Source organism: Mixophyes fleayi, chromosome 9, assembly GCF_038048845.1.
Source record: "Mixophyes fleayi isolate aMixFle1 chromosome 9, aMixFle1.hap1, whole genome shotgun sequence".
NCBI classification, from domain to species: domain Eukaryota; kingdom Metazoa; phylum Chordata; class Amphibia; order Anura; family Limnodynastidae; genus Mixophyes; species Mixophyes fleayi.
In genome coordinates, this window is record NC_134410.1 from 72127710 (window position 1) to 72148340 (window position 20631).

At 41.2% G+C, this 20631-nt stretch overlaps 1 protein-coding gene across 5 annotated transcripts in view; it reads right to left on the reverse strand.

Moving 5' to 3' along the window:
• Nucleotides 1–20631, reverse strand: part of STARD8 (StAR related lipid transfer domain containing 8) — a 128991-nt gene that overhangs the window by 83527 nt on the left and 24833 nt on the right. For 2 of the 5 annotated variants that reach the window (XM_075184534.1, XM_075184533.1), the window contains exon 1: nucleotides 5525–5745. The exons of the other annotated variants lie outside the window; for them this stretch is intronic. The gene's annotated coding sequence lies outside the window, so the exon portion shown is untranslated. Of the gene's footprint in view, nucleotides 1–5524; nucleotides 5746–20631 lie in introns of those variants that run through there. 5 annotated transcript variants of the gene reach the window in all.

The following is a 20631-nucleotide window of genomic DNA, read 5'->3' on the forward strand; positions in this document are numbered from 1 at the left end:
GGAAATACATGCATGCAACTGCTATTAATATATGGGTATTATCAGCTGTTGCCTTAAATATATCACCTGTCACCTCAAATATAAATTCCACTTTTTCTCTTGGTGGCAATCAATTTAGTTGTGATCTTCAACAGTGTATGAAATCACAGGATACAGATGATCCAAAACAGCAGAGTAAAGCTGGGTACAGACCTATGCAATTATTGTGCAGACCACACAATAAACGTCCGATATTGCAAGAATGTGTAAACTTCCCACGATCATGTTTTATCTTACCAAACACATTGCATCATTTAATTTGGTTTTGTAAAGTTCCTAAAAACCCTGACAGGCGACGTCATGCAAATGTGAAAGTGTGCAGGAACTCACGCCCAGCGGTGTAGGCAGATCTCTAGAGTGTGTAGAGTCCGGATCTTTTCAGCAGATAGTTATGACAAATGAAGAGCACAGGTCTGAAGGTAAATCGTTTAGGTGTGTACACATGAATCAGCATGCTCTGCATTATACAAATCTAATCTCTGACTGTTTGTGAGAGAACACAACTGTGCAATTTTATACTTGCCTACTATCCCGGAATTTCAGGGAGGCTCCTGAATTTCAATGAGTCCTCCCATTCTCCTGGAAGAGTACGCATCCTCCTGGACCGTGGTGGGGGCGGACCTTAATGACATGATTTCGCATCATTTGTGCCTGAATTCAGCCACTTGTGAAATCTGTGTTACTCTCCCCCAATTATGGCACTCTCCTTAAACCAAAATGAACCATTGAATTCATTATTTGTAAATGCAGAAGGAAGGTGGCCGCTATCAACCTGTGTGTGTATTCATATTCCAACTATGCTAGCAGGACCCAGTGACACCGAAACAAATCTCACCTATGTCTATGGCTAAAGTGCACTAATCCTGACAGGATAAGGCAGTGTGTGGCCAGAATTGGGAACTCAGTCTTTCAATGTATTGAGGACAGACTTTCTAAATCCTGGGTCCAAGAAAGCCACTGAATGAGGAGGTTTTCAAAATACAGAAAAGGAAATTGCTTAATAAATTTATAGGTTCACAGCAGGTGCTAGAAAGGATGGCGTTATCCAGAAAGGTTCACAGCAGTGTTGTTGGGGGCTTTTTCCTTGAGATGTTCGTAACAACAGAATTCAGGCAGAGATGTCAAACATTATGGATTTTATAGACAATAATAAGTCTTTTGAAGTATGCATTATATCCCAGTGATGGTAAGTACACTGTAGTAAATGTTAAGCTTGGCATTAAAAGACCTCAAGATTCAAAAATGCTGCAGCACTAAACTAATTACAACGGTTGCGGAATGCTATTGCAAGGTTAGTACAGAATGGAGGACAGATTGTACAGCGGGATTTCTCAAACCCATTCTCAAATGTTAATCATAAACAGGTATATTGAAAGGTTTCTCTACTCAGCACTGATAATGGCCATAACGCCAGGTGGGTTCGGAGGGACATTTTGAAAGCTATAAAATACAGTGGGTGTGGTCAGCATGTGATTGGTTAGCAGTGGTACCGTCAAATTGTGTGTAACTAATACAGACATCGTAACACCGCACCTACTTTTAAATTGTTCTTGAAGGTTCATCTAGAGTTGCAAATCTTACTGGCACCTTGTAGTCAAAGGCTTTAATCTATTTGACTGCATCCCCATTAAGGGAAATTCTGACCTGTTGGGAGAGATTGATGGTGAGAATCAAGGCTGTCATCAGGGGTGTACAGGGAGTACAGCAGTATGGTGCCCAACAGGAGCATGAAGCCCAACCAGCCCTGGGCCCAAACAGATTTATTAGGAGAATGGGTCTCTGCAGTGCATTAAGGGATGCTGCAGTGGGCCCCCTTTGAGGCAGTCTGCCTCTGCTCCTAAGATGTAGGGGAAACCACAGCTGCTGCCATTTTCACCAGTCCCACCCCTCCAGGTGCGCATCTTCCCGAGTAAGATTCTCCCTGCAGCGACGCTGACATAACGGAACTAATGACACCACAAGGTAAGTAAATTACTGCAGGGGTTAGATGGAGAAATCCTGCTGACAGTTCTATTGATTTTGTCCCCTTAACAAATGACAATTATATATTATTGACAAAGAGGGACATTAAACAGGCTATTACTTATAATGAAAATGGTATCTGTTTGCTAGATCTCTTCTTGCTGACTAAAACACATAAATCACAATGACTTATTCTTTGTTCGTAAGTTATTAATTTGTAAATGACATGCATGTATTCAACAAATGTTCAAGGTATTTGGGCCAGCTCCATTGGTATGTGTAGTGATAATATATATATAAATCTGTGACAGGATGGACCGCCTATGCCCCCCTATCTGTTGTTGCTGGGAACCGGCTGGGCTTACTTTGCCACCGTTCCCTTTTGTTATCCCAAATGCGCCTTTTGCCGCAGTAGGAAGGGCTTAAAATGCTGCCACCACTGAGCTCCTTCTATGGCACTCAGAACTACGTTCCTTCTGGTTAACTGAGGCTGCTATTGTACCTCGTTGCTGGTGTACCCGGGCTGGTAACTCCGGGCCTCTTACTATGGATCTGGGTTGCTGTGAATGGATCCCCCCTGGCCTATCACAATGACCAGGGCTGCTGGGTAGCAGGCAGATTGGTGGTACTGGAAACCCTTGGGTCCAAACCTCAGAGACAGCCGGAGAACGGATTAGATTTTTGGTCTAATCTGCAGACCACAGGAATACAGCAATATTGAAGATGTTTTCAAGCAAGATGTTTATTTGCTCACACTGGTTTGAGGTACCAGTGATCAGGTCAGATGAAAATCAGAAGAACACATTTCAGTGTACAAGTCAGTGCATTTATACATTTCAGACACATGCTATTTTTAGCATCCGGATATACTCTATTTACACAAACATGGCTTTACATGCATTGCAAAGCTAACAAAATTTGCGCTTGTCTATGAAATTCACTCTGGACAAAAGGCCACACAGCCACGACCCCCTGCTGGGCCTTTGGCCAGAGCAGGCATGACACTTTATCATAAAACTTCGTTAGCACTTCCTGCTATCAGACTCCCTTGCACATATGCCTAATGGGAGGTTTCCACAAGCAACTTTACAAATCCTAAACAATGGCAATTCCATACTAGATACATCCCAATACACACAAGACCTCCATCCACAAAGGCCTATTGTATCAGATATATGCATCAGAAATAAGGCATATCCTTTAGTAAGTTGAAAACAGGAAAAAACAGTTTCTACCCTGGTCTCAGAAATTACGATTTCCTATCTCAGAATATATACAATACAAAAAATTAAGTGCAAATGCAATTATATAAATATGCGCCCCGTGCTATTTCCCTTAAATAAATTGATACCATAAGTCATTTATGAGTGATCCAGTCACAATATATATATATATATATATATATATATATATATATATATATATATATATATACATATACACACACACACACACACACACACATATTTATGTTGTGGCAGAACGGTATATTGTATATGTGTATATATATTTTCCGCCACAACATCAAAACCACCTGGCTAATGTTGTGTAGGTCCCCCTCGTGCAGCTACAATCAACCTTCCACATGAAGTAAAAGAGAATGTGATTCATCAGACCAGGCCATCTTCTTCCATTGCTCCTTGGTCCAGTTCTGGCACTCACGTGCCCATTGTAGGCGCTTCGGCGGTGGACAGGAGTCAACATGGGCACTCTGACCGGTTATGCAGGTATGCACATCAATAAGCATTGGGCAAATTTTCATAATTTGCATAATTGCAAAATTGCATATTGGGAACACTCCACAATTCCTGCCGTTTTGGAGATGCTCTGATCCAGTCATCTACCCATCACAATTTGGCACTTGTAAAAGTCACTCAGATCCTGCTCATTTCACCTGTTTCCAACACATCAACTTTTAAGAACTGATTGTTCACTTGCTGCTTAATATATCCCACCCCTTGACATGTCCCATTATAACAAGATAATCAATGTTATTCACTCCACATATATTTATTGTTTCAAGTCCACCAATGTTGAGAAGTGCAAATGTAAGTATACATAGAAAACATATATGAAAAGTATACATAGGAATATGCATTTTCATGAACACTTAGGATTTCATATAGATTTCGATGTATGTCTATTTTGTTGTTTATGCCTATCATACACATATCCACACTGTGTATGCACACCAAATAAGTATGCATATGTCTGAATCCAGATTTTGGCTCATTAATTGTGACTCCGTAGGCTGAATACAGAGAAAGTGTGATCACATAATATTTGTGTCTCAATGAGATACACACATCAGGAGGTATTTCTCTTGTTCGTGCTTGAGGGCTTGTGCAACAATACACAATAAGGATTACCTGTCAGCAACACTATCTGTTTCTGTTTTCCTAATTGCAGCTTGACCTATCTTGTTGATTGTACCATTACATTACCTTTATGGATATATTATTTGAAGTTGCAAATGTCTATTCACATTACTTAATTGACTACTGCATAAAAGTAGATTACAATTTGATATTTTGAAGAGGAAAATGACAGATGTTTTTTATTTATTTGCATTTGTGTTTTGTATTTGTGTTTGTATGTATTGCATTTACTTCAAGTGCAAAATACAAGTGAAAGCACAAAAAAACACTCTGTCTGCTTGTGCATGCATCAGTTTTCTTGTTGGTATTTTTTGTAGAGTGTTTTTTCGCAGGTATACTGAATGTGAACCGCTTAAAGATTTATGTGGTTTACATTCAGTATACATGCAGTTGACATGGACTTGAAATCTTGATTTGCTTTTTCATATGCTTCCTCACACAAGCAACACAGAGTTGTTTAGTTTTTCATTTCAATAGGGTTTGTTCCATGAACATATAACATTTTCTGTAAATCAATCTGTAGCTGCAGTTTCTTGCTGTCACATTAACAATTCTCATTTGATTGCTTCATAATTTCGGGCAGCAACTGTATATTCCTGGCAGCAAGGTATAATGATTAGCCAGCTTAATGTCTGATCTGCACTGAGAAATATGTGTAACAAAGTGGAAATCTCCCACTGCCTCTGACTCAGTCCCCAATATGTGTAAATCCCCAACAGGAGGACTGTGGACTTTGAAACTTGCCAGTCTCCACAATATGAGCTTAACCCTATAATCCCCGGCAGGGTACCTGCATTAAATCAACTTATTTCTGTGTTATAATTGTGGAATCTGGACTAGAAACATATACTTGACTGTTACTAAAGTCTGCCATACGTAACAATTAATAAAGCTTGGAGTTCATTTGACATCATTCAACATTGTTTATAATATTTCTTGTTACTACTTTATCTATGGAACTACTTGTACATGTCATAGTATCATCCAGCATGTAAAATAGCAATTGATGCTAATGCTCATATATAAAAACATCATTTAAGCTAAAACTCATTAGGTAAAGCAGGACTGCTTCAATTTGAAGCATATGTACCCTGCTAAATAGTACATTATGGTGTACAGGATATGTAGGTAGGTGGTACATTTACCTTGAGGCTATGTCAGGTTTTCTTGAGTTGTGGGAAGCAGCAGGTTTGTATTATGACAGGACTCAATGATCATCAAGATTCACAGGTAAAGGTGAGACTGATGCTCCAAGAGTTAAATGCTGAAAGTACACAAGTTGCCAGAAAGAAAGCAGGAGTGCAGGACATGGGTTGTAGAAATGTTGAATGCTAGCTCAGCCGGTAACCCTGCCGAGCTGTTGTCACTGAATGTACAAACTAGAGGTGATCACTGAGAAGTCCTTGAGAGACTAGAAGCTCCACCTATGTCAGAGCCCTCCACCAATCAGCAGTAGGCTAGCCAGCTGTATGGAAAGTAAAGGTGGCAAACACTGAACGCAATTGGTATAGTATATGAGGTATACAGTATGTCTATGACAACAACGTAGAACAGACAGATGTGATAGGGGAACTAAAAAAGTTTGCAAAAGGGCAGCAAATAAAAACCAAAATAACAAGTTTGGTATAGTAATATGCATAACAATCTATTATCTACAGACTGACACCCTACTTCAAATTAATATATATATATATATATATATATATATATATATATATATATATATATATATATATATATATATATGTTTGTTTGCCTCCTCTTTGTGGTGTGTAAATATGTTCACCTCGTCTCAGACATTCTCTTTCCCAAACTAGTGGTGTTAACACAGCAGTGTGAAACAAGACATTTCCTACATTTAAGTCCTGTCAGGAATGTCAGCGCATTGGACACGTTTCATCACATTTACTTTGCTAATGTGACAACCTGGTGACAAATTCCAGTCAACTAAAAGATGAAATTAACACACAATATATTACGGTTTTGCATGAACATGCTGTTCATTATATTGTGATTTTGAGGTCCAATCGCACTGCAGAAATATGCTGGTTGTCTTCTCTGTAACTGGTAGGATGTGACAGGTGATTGTAATATGCACCTACACACACCCGCAGGGTATCAATTCTATTGTTAAACTTCATTAAGCCAGGTTTGTGCAATGTCTCTCTGCACGTGTAGGATTCCTACACTTACCACAAGGATGTTTGGTTACTATGGTAACAAAAACTTCTGTCTGAAGTAAAGTACATTGTCACTATGAATCAACAAGAAATAATAGATATAATGAGTTTAACCCATTCACTGACAAAATAATAAAAACATGATTTCTCTCCCTTTGAATTTGTCAATCAATTATCCAAATTATAATATTTATATTAAGGCAATATTGTTCAAGCTTCTAATACAAGCTTGAGGCAAGGCACATTAGTCCCCGTGCCCGCATAAGCCTTACCAACATCAGTGCCCCAAAGTATACACGGCACTAGAGCTATAAACAAGGCCCACTAGCATAGGACCTACATTGCAAAAAGAGCTATAAACATACCCCAATCGTGTATACTGCCTCGCCTGTCCTTTGCTCTCGCCCTTCCCCTCTCTCTCTCTCCTTCTCCCTCCCCCTCCCCTACTTTTTCCCCTCACAGGTCGAGCCACGGAAACAACAAGGAGAAAACCAACAGAAACCGGACCTGGAACATCCGGACCATCCGTCAAGGCAGCACCCACCCTCACAACAACAACGACAAAACAAAGCGCAGACGTCCCAGGTAAGCCCCCCCAAAAGGGTCTATACCACCCATCTCACAATATTGTTCAAGCATTGTACTCTACGTGGGAGATTTAGTTGCCGGTGATGTGGCACATGGACATCGCTCTGGGCACATTGCGATAGGAATCTCCGCTCATCTTTTCTAGCACCTCTATGGGGCGCAAGGAAAAATGAGCTGAAATCTGTCAAATATCTGCCGCGAAGTGTCTCGTTGACATTCTGCAGACACTTGAATTTCTCCCTATCATTAGCAGGAGAAAGTAAAAAAGGTTGGCCAAAAGTCTTAGATCATTGGTGGCCATGCATGGGCGTATGTCTTCCCGTGCCAATATGTGGCAGAATCAAACTCTGGAGTGTACATGTCAGGTGCCGTCTCCGCACTGACACGTGGTGCAGGAGACGGAAGCCTCCATCTTCTCAGCAACCACGTCCCATTGCCTAGCAGCGGGACGCTATCTCTGCTCACCTGTCTTCAGCCAGCATGTGTTACCGCCAAAATCTCCCTAACCCTATCAGGAGGCACCTTAGGGTATATAAAGCAGCCTCTGACACATGTCTAGTGCCAGAGTATTTGGTCTTCAGCCTTGCTCCAGCGTTTGTTCCTGTGTTGCTGTTACTTGGATTCTGACCCGGCTTGTTCCTGACTCCTCCTTCGGTTCCTGATTCTGGCTTAGACTGATATTTGGTATTGACCCGGCTTCTGACCATTCTCCTGCTTCTGATTTGGCTATATCCGTTCCTCTGGTTGTGACCCGGCTTGTTGACTACTCTTCCATCCTGCATCCTGGTGGGCTGTCACCGCTGCCTCAATTGTTACCTCGCCAGCTGACTGATACTGAGGGCCGCGAACTGCGCGTCCCTTGCAGCAAAGTCCATACCTCCTTGCGGGGGTTCCTGGTGAAAACCAGGGGCGTGTTAGACTCTGCGCCTCAGTACTCAGTATCGCCAACTGCTGGCAGGTATCATCAATTCCACAGAGTAATTCTGACAGTACAATGTTGAGGCAGTTGTTTACAAGCAATATAGAAAGAGAAAGACCAACCATGCTTCCCCTTATTTCTTAATAGATCAGTAAAGTAAATGCTTTTAGCTTTTATATTGCGAGATAATAATTCATCTTCTCTGCATATTATCTCTACATGGACAAAAAAAATGTCAGATCAACAGAAGGAACCAAGAATGGGTGTTAGACTTTAGTTAGTAAGACACAGTTCACATTGTAATATTAAACCCCACAGCTCTGACACCTGTCCAATATCCTTTATACAGCTGTCCCACACCATAACGGACATTGCTTAATTCTAAACAGATGCATTAGCTTCCATAAAACACATTTGACATGTCCTAAAGCACAAACTATCATGTCTGGGATAGGAGGAGAGCAACTAACAGAATATGCCAGAGAAAGAACTTCTGGGGAAAGCATGATGTTTTATATGACACAGAGGGAGTAAGCGCCTCCTTGTGTTAGCAGTGCTAAATGTTTTTCTACAGATGAAGACATTCACATTCTTAACTTGTACTATAGATTGAAAGTCCCTTTAACAATACTCCTACATTGTAAAGTGACTCTTCCTCTATACCACAGGCTGCTGTGTCTGGAGAGCAATTAAATTGAGAGGGGTCTCAAGAAAAGGTGTCAGCAAAGCGGATTTAATAAGAGGGTGTAAAACAATTGTATTATGATGACAGCAATATTGTGCACAAAATTATCCTATTTATGTCTATGCTGACACATAGGGATTGATTCATCAAGGCACGCATTCTGCACACTCCCGAATTCATCAAGGCACGAATCTCACGGATCTCAAGAAATGTGTGCTGTTGAAATCAGGTGCAGTCCTACTGTGCTCCACTACACAAGACACTGCAGGATACGTCTAATGCCTATGTGGTTTATAAATTCGCAAAAGAAAGAACAGAAGAGAAAAAAATGATTAAATTAATAATGTGGGCAGCACAGCGGTTAGCACTTCTGCCTCACAGCACTGGGGTCATGAGTTCGATTCCCGACCATGGCCTTATTTGTGTGGAGTTTGTATGTTCTCCCCGTGTTTGCGTGGGTTTCCTCCGGGTGCTCCGGTTTCCTCCCACACTCCAAAAACATACTAGTGGTTAATTGGCTGCTATCAAAATTGACCCTAGTCTCTGTGTGTGTGTGTGTGTGTGTGCTAGGGAATTTAGACTGTAAGCTCTATTGGGGCAGGGACTGATGTGAGTGAGTTCTCTGTACAGCGCTGCAGAATTAGTGGTGCTATATAAATAACTGATGATCTTAATGTCACCTATAGACATTAATGATAAAACAGTGTTAAATAAAATGTTTTCTTTTTGGGGGGTTTCCATGAATTAGGATGTTGTTAATGTCTACTGAGCATAAAATAAATTTTTACAGTTGCTCGTGATTGCAAACACATGTCATAGCATGCATACGCGACTGCCATCACTAGTGATCTGGACTTAGACTAGCCCTTTAGCTGGAGCAAGACAGACAGCAGAACATCAAGTAACTTTGAGATGACCAGAAAACAGAGCTGGATTCGCTAAATGCCCCTTCCCTACCCCGCTTACAACCAAAAAGCGTAGGCTGTAGTAAGTGTCCTTTGCATTTAAAGACGGGGGGACAGGGCTGCGTTCACAGACATATGTCCCAGTTTGTGGCATGCACAGAGTGATACAATCAAAGTCGGCAGATACATGCCTTGATGAAGAAGGCCCAGAGTGATTTATATACTGTTTGTTTTAGAGCGCCAGACTATCTTTTCTTTTGTTTTCACATACACTGTGATCTTAATTGTCCTGGTTGCACTTTCTCTAATTATTTTATTCACTTGTACCCTTTTCATTAATTTAAAGAAGCGTACCTTGGTTTCACTGATATCCCTATTGTGATTGTATCTATTTATCATTTCATACTGCGATGTGTAGAGTCCAATATCTGTGTAGAGTGTTATAATTGTATTATTATTATGGATTTCAGTTTTTCGTTTTACTAGAAAAAACCCAACTGAGAGACTTACTGACATTTTTACTAGGAAAGCCCAAAATCAGATCGCCGGTCAGTGTCTCCACACTGCACTCAGACACCTTCCAACGCTCTCCAGCAGCACTTTAGCAAGCACACCTTCTACCACCGATGCTCCGTTCAGGTACACAATACAAACCAGATGCGTTTCTCAGTTATAGGAGCAGAGTATCCATCTCCTGTTTTATTATTGCAGCTAATCACAATGGTATCATCAACTGAGAGGAGATGCTAGGGCAATCCCAAACAATCTAGAGTCCTCCTAGGCTCCGACAGCACTTCTGTGCAATGAAGAAACACTAAGTGGATGCACTGTTCCTATAACAGAGAAGAGCATCAAATCAGAGTGAGGTGGCAGGAAGTATTGAAAAAGCCAGGAAGGCGTGTGGAAGGGCTCCCAATGCAGATGAAGGACTCTGATTGACCACCAAGGGCTAGATTTACTAAGCTGCGGGTTTGAAAAAGTGGGGATGTTGCCTATAGCAACCAATCAGATTCTAGCTGTCATTTTGTAGAATGTAATAAATAAATTAAAGCTAGAATCTGATTGGTTGCTATAGGCAACATCCCCACTTTTTCAAACCCACAGCTTAGTAAATCTAGCCCCAAGCCTTTAAACACAAAAGTGATACAAAAGTTACAAAAAAATGTGTTTATATAAATAAAAATGAATTAATTATATATTTACAACTTCACCTTGGAACTACAGGAAAGAGTCCTTGAAAAGTGTTTCCATCCTTTTGCATGTATGCTTCAAACACCATTTAATACGTTATATAAATGATAACATAGACGATGCAAACATTATTCACTCATAACCATTTTTCATTTTCTCTTTCAATACAAAACACAAAAAATAGTGTTGCAGTTTATGCATTTACCAATACAATTTCCTCCCAGAAAGTGCCAGGTGATTTTGAATAGATCATGTGCATTTAGTTTTTCCTTTGATGTTTCTTCAGTGTTGTGTAATTAGAAGTAAATCCAATAATAAGGCCACATTTCAGAGTAAACATTTTTACTTTTAAACAGCACATTTTGTATTTCATGCAATATTACATACTGCACAGGAAACATTGTTTAAGAAATGGTTCCTTATAACATTTCCAAGAACTAGCCCCTTACACATGCTTGGTATTACTGCCCCTCAAAAAGGAGTGTGGCCCTTAACGTCTCACAGGGCCTAATGTAGAGCTGGATGAAATGTACACTTACAACGTAAGTGCATGCCATAATTTACATAGGATTCTGAGATGCACATATCTTTCGATCTGTGCAACTCAGAGTACTATGTAAATTGCACACACTTCATTAAACATACCTCTTTGTCTGCCTTACGGGGCTACCCTTATGTATGCACATAAGGGTATCTGTTGCAGTGGCAGTTATCTGTAAAGGTATCTGTTACTGGTGCTAGCAAAATCAGGGGGACGAAAAACGTGGGGTCCCCCAAATTTACTATCACTAGCACTAGGCTGATGGCAATATAGCAGGGAACCTTCAGCTTGGGGTCTCCCTGCCATAATGCCAAACCAGCACTAGGCTAGTCAGCATGGGGCTGGTTTGCCTAGGGAGATCAGGGCCGCAAAAAATAAAAATGTAGGTCCCTTCCCCTGTGTTTAAACAGCCCTGTGCTGGTACCACAAGGGCTCTTCCCACACCCCTTGGGGAACCACAAGTGTCAGCAAGCCTGTTACACAGGGCACACTGGGACTTGCAGTGCATCAGGGAAAAATGAAAATTTAACACACACAATTTTAAAAATAATTTAATTTGAAATAAAAACAGCACAACACATCCGTCATTCACCCTCTTTTGTCCCCTCGATTTTACTAGTACCTGCCTAGGATGGCAGCAATGGGGATGGTAAAGCTGTTCGGTGGAGGGACTACACTTGGTTTTATTTAATTTGTTATTTTTTCTTACTACAGCAAGGTCCATGCTAATGGTCATTATCGGCACGTACTGATCTGCATGAGGCCCACAGTCTCCAAACTGTGTCTCCAACACCTATACCAGGAGATGTGGCCCCTCACACACAGCTGTACTTGTTTCCATGACAAATACAAGACTAGTAACATTTTAAAAAAAATGTCAGTTATCTCAATACTTCTATTCACAGGAAGAAACCAGGGCATCAATCATGTACAAACTGTACTTATATTACTATAATATATACCTGTAATGTTTTAGAAACCGAGTAACAGACCCACATTCCTTCCATGAAAATTTCTTCAGCAATGTTTTCATTAGGAAACGGTTTCTTCTAAAATGTTCATAACTATATTAACAGTTAACTGAGCGCCTGGAGATGAGAATGTGATGACCAACATATTGTGACATTATCATATTTTGAGTAGTACAGTAGTAGGTTCATTTATTTTGTAGAATATTGTCACAAACTTCATTCAAGTTCTGTGCTTTAAGCCACACATAAGCAAAAGATTTAAAAGAGAAGTCAAGCTCTTTGCATCTTGAAATGTTTGAAGGGGAGAGCAGTAAACAATTAGTAAAATGTGGGTCAAGATTGACAGCATGAACCAACCAATTCCGCTAGCTATATATGACGCTTCCTGACAAACTTCCTTGTCTGATTCAATTTACTTGGTGACATGGCAACTTGCCACCATAAATATGGCCAGAACATATATGTTCTAAAACCCATTAAATATTTGTAAACCACTGAAGTAATAGGTTTAAATAAAGTCAAGATCCATTAAACCTCAAATTTGAAATGTTCATATATTAAGCATGAAGTTAAAAGCTAAAATACAATGTTAAATGTAACCGTATATTTCACTGCAACTCTGTTGAAATGTAATGTTTAATAGAATAGTACCTCCCAACTCAAACAGGTGATTCCACAGCTCACAGATTCAGAAATGTGTCCTAATAAGATACATGTAAAAATGCTCATATGTTAGCAGTTAAACTTCTGTGTGAAACCAGTAGACCTGTATCTGTGTACTCATCAGTCCACAATATGCATTTCTAAAGACGGAGGGCCTGGTTTAGAGTTGGACACGAGTGCAATTGCATATTGTAATTTTTCATGTCACATAAAATCTGCCACAGTGTGCATGTGAGTGACATGTGTCAGTATTTTGAGTTTCATGTATTAAACCCTTGCAGACCTTGCAAAAAGAACAGATCAAGAGAGCTCAAGTTTAACTGCAGTGCAGTAAAGGTGTTAAGGTGAAAGTTAACCACATACCCCGAGATGTGCATTTATTTAGGGTTATAGTTACATTTTATCACCATCATCACCATTTATTTATATAGCGTCACTGATTCCGCAGCACTGTACAGAGAACTCATTCACATCAGTCCCTGCCCCATTGGAACTTACAGTCTAAATTCCCTAACACACACACACACACACACACACACAGAGACTAGGGTCAATTTTGCTAGCAGCCAATTAACCTACTAGTAAGTTTTTCTAATGTGGGAGGAAACCGGAGCACCCGGAGGAAACCCACGCGAACACTTATGTGTTTTCCTGTTGGCTATGTTTCACATTTAGGGGCATATTCAATTCCGATCCCGATCCGCGGGATCGCACCGGAACGGCTGCGAAACTAATTCGCGGTACCGCAATAACGTGGATTTTCGTTCGCAGCCCATAGGGCTGCGTACGAAAATCCGCGTTATTGCGGTACCGTATTACCGGCAGCACTGCGCATTTTCTGCAGTAACGCGCGTTACCGCGGATCGGATCGGAATTAAATATGCCCCTTAGAGTTGTAATACAAATAAGTGTAATGCAACTTTAAATATGGTGGGAAATATTTAACTTACATCCGTGCATGTTTACAAAACTACATGCAACTTTAAATAACAACCTAAGTTTGCAAGTCAGTCATCCACACTCTGCTGGTTCAATATAAAATAATATATACAACCACCTTCTTCTTAACATGGCAAGATGTAAAAATTACTAGAATAAACTCCTAAAACTAGGCTGGTCATGGTTTTCTCCTCTAGCAGGCCGCTTTCCCATAAAGCAGTAGGTGCTCATCAGTACGTAAATGCTCTCAGGTCTTAGGCATTTATTACTAGGTGCTGGATATATAGAAAACTATGGTCACGTAATAATGTGCTAAAACTGGAAATGAAGATGATCACACAGACCAGGGATAATATGTGTGCTTAAGTCAGGCACCTCCAAGGAGTAGTCAGCACCTACCCAGAAGTCTGAGCAGGCGTAGAATCACTTGCCATAGTCCACAGCGAAGGTCAGGGCATGCAGCAATACAAAGAGTAGTCAAAGTCCACAGGAAGGTCAGGGTAGCAACAATACAAATATGTAGCTAAATATGTACAAAGATCAGGGCTAGTAGCACTCTCAAGAGAGGGCATGGTCCTAAGTAGGTGTCAGAAACCATAATTACACAAAATCCACTGAGAGGCAGGCGTCTCACAGGAGCAGCATGGCTGCACCTACCAATCGGCACAAGAGCACTGACCTCCCTGGAGCAAGGAGTCTATCAGAAGGCTCCTAGCTAGCTGAGCCCCTTTACAATGCATCTGATTGCACTGCTAAGCCCATTGGACTGCTCAGATGCGTCTATAGCGCATCTGCGCTTCCCATTTATTATAAAGTCATCGTGCAAAAGAAAAGGGAACAGTCTCATAGAGTTGGTATCAATTAACTGACCTTAGATGTATTTTCAGTACCAGCAGAATTGTGAAGACACAGTTTATGTCTTATTAAAATAGGAGTTACTTACAATGCCATATAATGAGAGAATGAAGGATTTAATACTTCGCTTAGGTATTGCAAGTAAAATTTGAGTTTAATTTTAACAAAGAGTGTTCATGTTGACTAACACATACTCGGACGCACCTGAGGGACACTTTTCAGGTTTTGTCACTGTGTTGTGTGTAAGAACCTTACACCTATGCAAATATACAGGTTTAATAAAGATACTTTTTATAATTACAAACTGTAACAGAAGGCCGAATCCACTCTTAAAAATAAAAATGTGATAATCATACTGTGTAATGTGGTAGAGGATTAAAGGGATACCAACATAGCAGACCTAAGAGTCGACGTCAGGAATCGTGGTTCCGTGATCACAAATTATCAGCCCTTTTTCAGCATTCTATTCCATTTCACTGCCAAGTAGCGCAGAAAAGGCGTCACCCTACTTTTGGCTGCACAAAAAGATTACAGGCTCTACTTCAAACTGAACTGGGGATCTAAGCTGGCTTCCCATGTCTGTCTCTTCTCATAATGCAGAGGCAGCCCAGTGGGAATCGTAATCCGAAGTCAGTATCCTCTTGAAATCCCTGTTGTCCTGCAGGTAACGATTCTTAAAACTTCTCTGGTTCCCATCTTCTGTGAATAGTGTGTAGGAGGGGAGCTAGCCTCTGTCCGGAGCAAATTGGTGGACCTTATCACAAGGGACTTGTTGTGCAACAAGGCTCTGGCCTTTCTTCTCTAAGTCTATAGATATGGGACCCACACAATACAGGAGGACACCAGTGAATTTAGTTATTACAAGGGATCTCTCTCTCCCTATTAGGTTAACCCATTAGTGTGTTTCAGTCATAGTGGTAGAGTCAGCTTTCTTGTGGCTTGCAGAGATGGGAATACCACCACTCTGAATGTGCATCCCAGTTCTGAATCAAAGTTGAATCCTCTCCCAGGGAAAAAGGGGGTGGATGGATATAGCTATTTTATGGATCATTGAACTATACTGCAGTCCTAAAAATGATACAACATGTGTTATGAGTTATTTAAGAACTTAGGGAAAATGCCAAGTGCCATTAATAGATGCTTGGTACCCTTCTATCGTCTTACAAGACACATGCGCTGTGGCCACCTTATGCCTCTACTTAGATCTCAATAAGACAATGCAAAATTTTATAAACAAGCTGTGAACATGTGAAAACCCTCTGCTTTAATAAAACTTTTAGGGGGGAATTAAATTCCCCACGTTGTTCTAAAGAACAACGCGGGGTACCACGTTGTTCTAAAGAACATGGCGGGGTATGCACTATTACCGTTAGTGCAGTAATTTCTGTGCGTTATTACTGTTACTATGGAAATTTCAACCTTAATTTTTGCTCGCAGCTCCCTGAGCCGTGAGCAGAAATCCATGTTGAAATTACTAACAGTAATAATGCACACCCTGATTAGACTCATTAGGGTTGATGCTGAGTTGGCCACATATGTAACCAAAAATTAAACTCTAAAAAGCTACAAGTAAAAATTGTGTATTTACACCCATATACTGAGGGAACGCGCTCAGAATATGTCAACATATCTCGGCTTTACGTATGCCCAAATTCATCAAGCCATGGATCACCTGTTGAATTCGAGCGCAGGGCAGAACTGTCCCGCCCCTACTACACGAACGCTGCAGGAACATACATACGGCTCTAATGCCAGCTGACCCGCCAGCTAAGATAAACATGTCCCATAGCTGGAGCAACAGATACTGGCGAAATAGAAGGTTACTTCCATGGCCGTAGACCTTGCCATGGCTGTGGCTGCTTGAGCTCAAGTTTGGCATGCCCCTACTGAACACTGACTACGAGCACACGCCCCTTCCACGCCTAGGACACCCTCTTTGACGTAGGGGGTAGTAACTCCCTTTTCGTGTGTTAGAGAACAAAAAAGGGTTGTTTTGCCAGATGTATCTGCCGATTCTGAGCATGCGCAGAGTGATTTTGAGTACAATATGCTCAAAACCGGCAGATACATGCCCTAATGAATCAGGCCCATACACACAATCAAGTCAAAAACACAAGAAAAGTTTTTTTAACAGTTGTTTTGATAGTGAAAAATGCATTTGCTATTTGTTTTGATTTAAATAAAAAACAACTCTATAGCAGATATTCCTTCTCGTACACAATTAAAAATAAATATTATATATGCATGATCAATGAAGAAAGCACCTATTAGCTTCAGAGTTAAATTCCCAAACAGCCAATCAGAAGCAGCTGTATAGTGCTGTCAGCTGTCATCTTCATCAGCATGTATTTGCACCAGACCTCAGGCAACGGCAATTAATATGGCTACTGAAAGGCATTTATGCCACAAATCCGAAAAACACGTCATTACTGTATTTGGCCTTGGTCAGACTGCCTCTTTCAACCCTGTCTCGCTTATTCAGGCGAAAGCAGGTTTGAGCAAATCAGTTTCAGAATATATGTGTGCGGCTCTCATTGTGGGCATGAGCATTACAAATTTGCAGACTTTACGTTGCACAAACACACATGTGTCCAACCCAGCACCAGGACCATTTTGCTACCATACATCTGTGGATGCCCTGCTTGGGCACTCTTGAAACCCTATATTACAAAAGCTATTAATCCACATATTGCACTTATGAGACGTAATATGATACTGTATTTGCATTTGAGGCCTGTGGAGTTGTTAAATGATCATCTGACCTGGTGCAAAATCTGATGTGGGCTCTCCTCGCAATACCGCATGCTTGACACTCCTAATTACCCCCTAAACAAACATGTATCTCAGCCCCAAAGCCCCCAATATAATACAGTCACTTGCACAACAAATTAAATCTACACGCCCATAATACAGAATATACAACCTTATAGTCAGTATATAAATATAGCCTCAAATGCCCAGTATATACAGTACAGCTATGATGCCGAGTATACAGTAACGCTTTAATGTTGACATAATTATGCAGAGCTTACTTGCCCCTAGAGAAAGAAGTAATGGATTACAATTACCAAACAACTGTTTCCTTCAAACAAATCTGAACTATCTTACAGGGAATTTTAATATTGGGGTGGTGCTGCATGTTAAGTACTAACAGATATGGTGAGTGACCACTGCATTCTTGCTAGAACAGCATTCATCATCTGCTCATGCTGTTGTGGCTTTATCCAAAATACAGTCAATACTACATTTCCACAAGTTGCCTCTTTTAGGAAGCTCTATCTTATAATGAGCACATGGTTCTGCGTAGACCTGCAAATCAGACAGAAGTCAAACTTTCTCCAGAGAAAAAGCTGATAGGGAAACATTGCATGAGTTTGGTGGATAAGGATTGAGCATGGGCTGCTGAACTCTATGGCCACAAGCCAAGATTATCTCAATGGAACCAGGAAGCTGCTCACCAAAGAATAATTTGATTGTGGGTTCTCCAGATTAAATCTTTCACCAAAAACCATGTCCCCAGGTTTGATGTTGGCACTATAATGCATTGCTTTCATGCCCTATTGTAAAACACAGCTTACATATCTCTAGTATACAGTACAGTTCTCATGCCTCAATATACAGAATACTTTCCCATTGCTCAGTACATTTTGCATGCCCTTCGGTATACAGTACAAATAGCAATCTAAAATAAGCCTCAACTCAATCCACCTAGGCTACACCAATCCACTAAACTGTGACATGGCAGAGAAGGATTAAGGCAGTGGTGCATCTAGAAATTTCCTTAGGGGGAGGCGCCATCTCTTTGATTGATACCCCCCCCCCTCCTGCACTTAACTCCTAGCAGGTGAGAGGTGCTTGTGGCTGCACACTAAGTACAGGTGCCTGGCAGTCGGGAGGCAGGTAGAGGATGCTGATTGTGTTTATAAGGGGCTGCAATGAAAACTATAGGGAAGGGGGGGGGGGGCAATGAGAACTATAGGGAAGGGGGGCTGCAGTGAGAACTATGGGGAAGTGGCTGCAATTATAACAATATGGAGTTGGCTGTAATGAGAACTATAGGGAGGGGGCTGCAATGGCAGAGACATGGCAATGGGAAAGATATGGAGGGGACAATGGGTGTATTTTGGCTACACTTACATGTCCCCTCCGACCCTGTTCCGCCTCTTCAATCGTAAGGGGCTGCAAGAGGTGGTAAGTGCAACATTCGACTTTTCATATGTCCGCAAATATAACTATTGCTTTGTGCGCATACTCAGAAGTAAAGAGCGTATTATATGCATAATATCTATATGTTCACATGCAAGTAAATAAGGCACATATGGGTATCTGTGCACCTTTGCTAATATACCTGTGAATATAAACTCTAAGCACCTATAACAAAAACATTCTACTTGCATTGCTATCTAGCTAGGTAATCTGGCTAGTAAAGTTTGCTGGTAGTTTATATGAGCCATGTCCCAGTGGTTCACTGGTAGAACAACTTGGAAACTGGCTGATGTTAGTGTACCACATGTCACTTACAGCAAGAGGAGCAATATAACAGAAGTACACTTAATACATAGGATGTTGGGATTGATTTCCTCTAGCGCATAATTGCAAGTAGAGGAAATGTCTCACACCAGTTTATAACTGTGCAGTTATACAAATACTTGTTGTGAATGAGATGCTATTGTTTACCTTTTATTTTACACAAACAATTGGCTAACTGTAATGTGTGCACAATAGCTAAAGGCATAGCCCTAAATGTTGCAAATGTTGAATGTACGTGTCTCCTGGAGAAAAGGAGAGGATGAGAGTAGTTCATGTCATCTTTCAGGAGTTATTAGATGAATGTGTGACCTATCCAAACCACAAACCAATGAGTGTACAAGGTGTGAGACTTTAAAAGTGATGAGAGACGCTAAGTTATTGTCACATAAAAATAAAGCTAGGTACACACAGGGCCGGATTAACCCGAGGTATAACTGGGCTGCAGCCCAGGGGCCTTGGGCATCCAGGGGGCCCTTGACAGTGCTCAGCGGCATTACTGATTGGTGCGGGGGTGGAGGCGCCCCCGGCCTGATCAATGCTGCTTCCACAGCGCTCAGTAATCTCCTCACGAGCTATCCTCAGTAAGGAGCATACAGCACGCCGCGGAGGAACTACAGTGACAGGAGGAGAACAAAAAAAGGTAAGTGCTTGGGGAAGGGCGGTGGGCGGCTCACAGGAGGGAGGGCATGGGGGGGCGGATCTCAGGGGCAAGGGGCCTCACGGTGCAATGGTGGCCCCCCTTACCCCAGGGGCCTCCATTCCCTTAATCTGTTCCCTTAAGCCCTCCATTCCCTTAAGCCCTGGGAGGAGAACAGAAAAAGGTAAGTGCTTGGGGAAGGGCAGCAGGCGGCTTACTGTGGGGGCACGGGGGGGCGGATATCATGGGGGGGCTCACAGAGGAAAATTTCTCCCGATGCAATATCTTTAATGATTTTACCAATGACTGAAAGTCCCGATCAGTATGCTGATTCATACGTACACATTTACACGATCTACCTTCAGATCTGTGCTCTTCATCTATCATAATCTTCAGATGAAAAGATTGTGACTCTGTAAACTCTATGGAGATCTGCCTACACTGCAGGTTGTGAGTGCATACACACTGCAGAATTTGCCTGGCATCGTTCCATCATTTATAGAGGTTTGTAGATTTTTATAAAATCAAATGAAATGATAGAATGTGCTTTGGTACGATAAAACATGAGCGTGGGAGCGTATACAGTAATGCAATATTGGACCTAACAGTCATTTATTGTGTGATTGGCAGGATAATCGTTGAAAACTA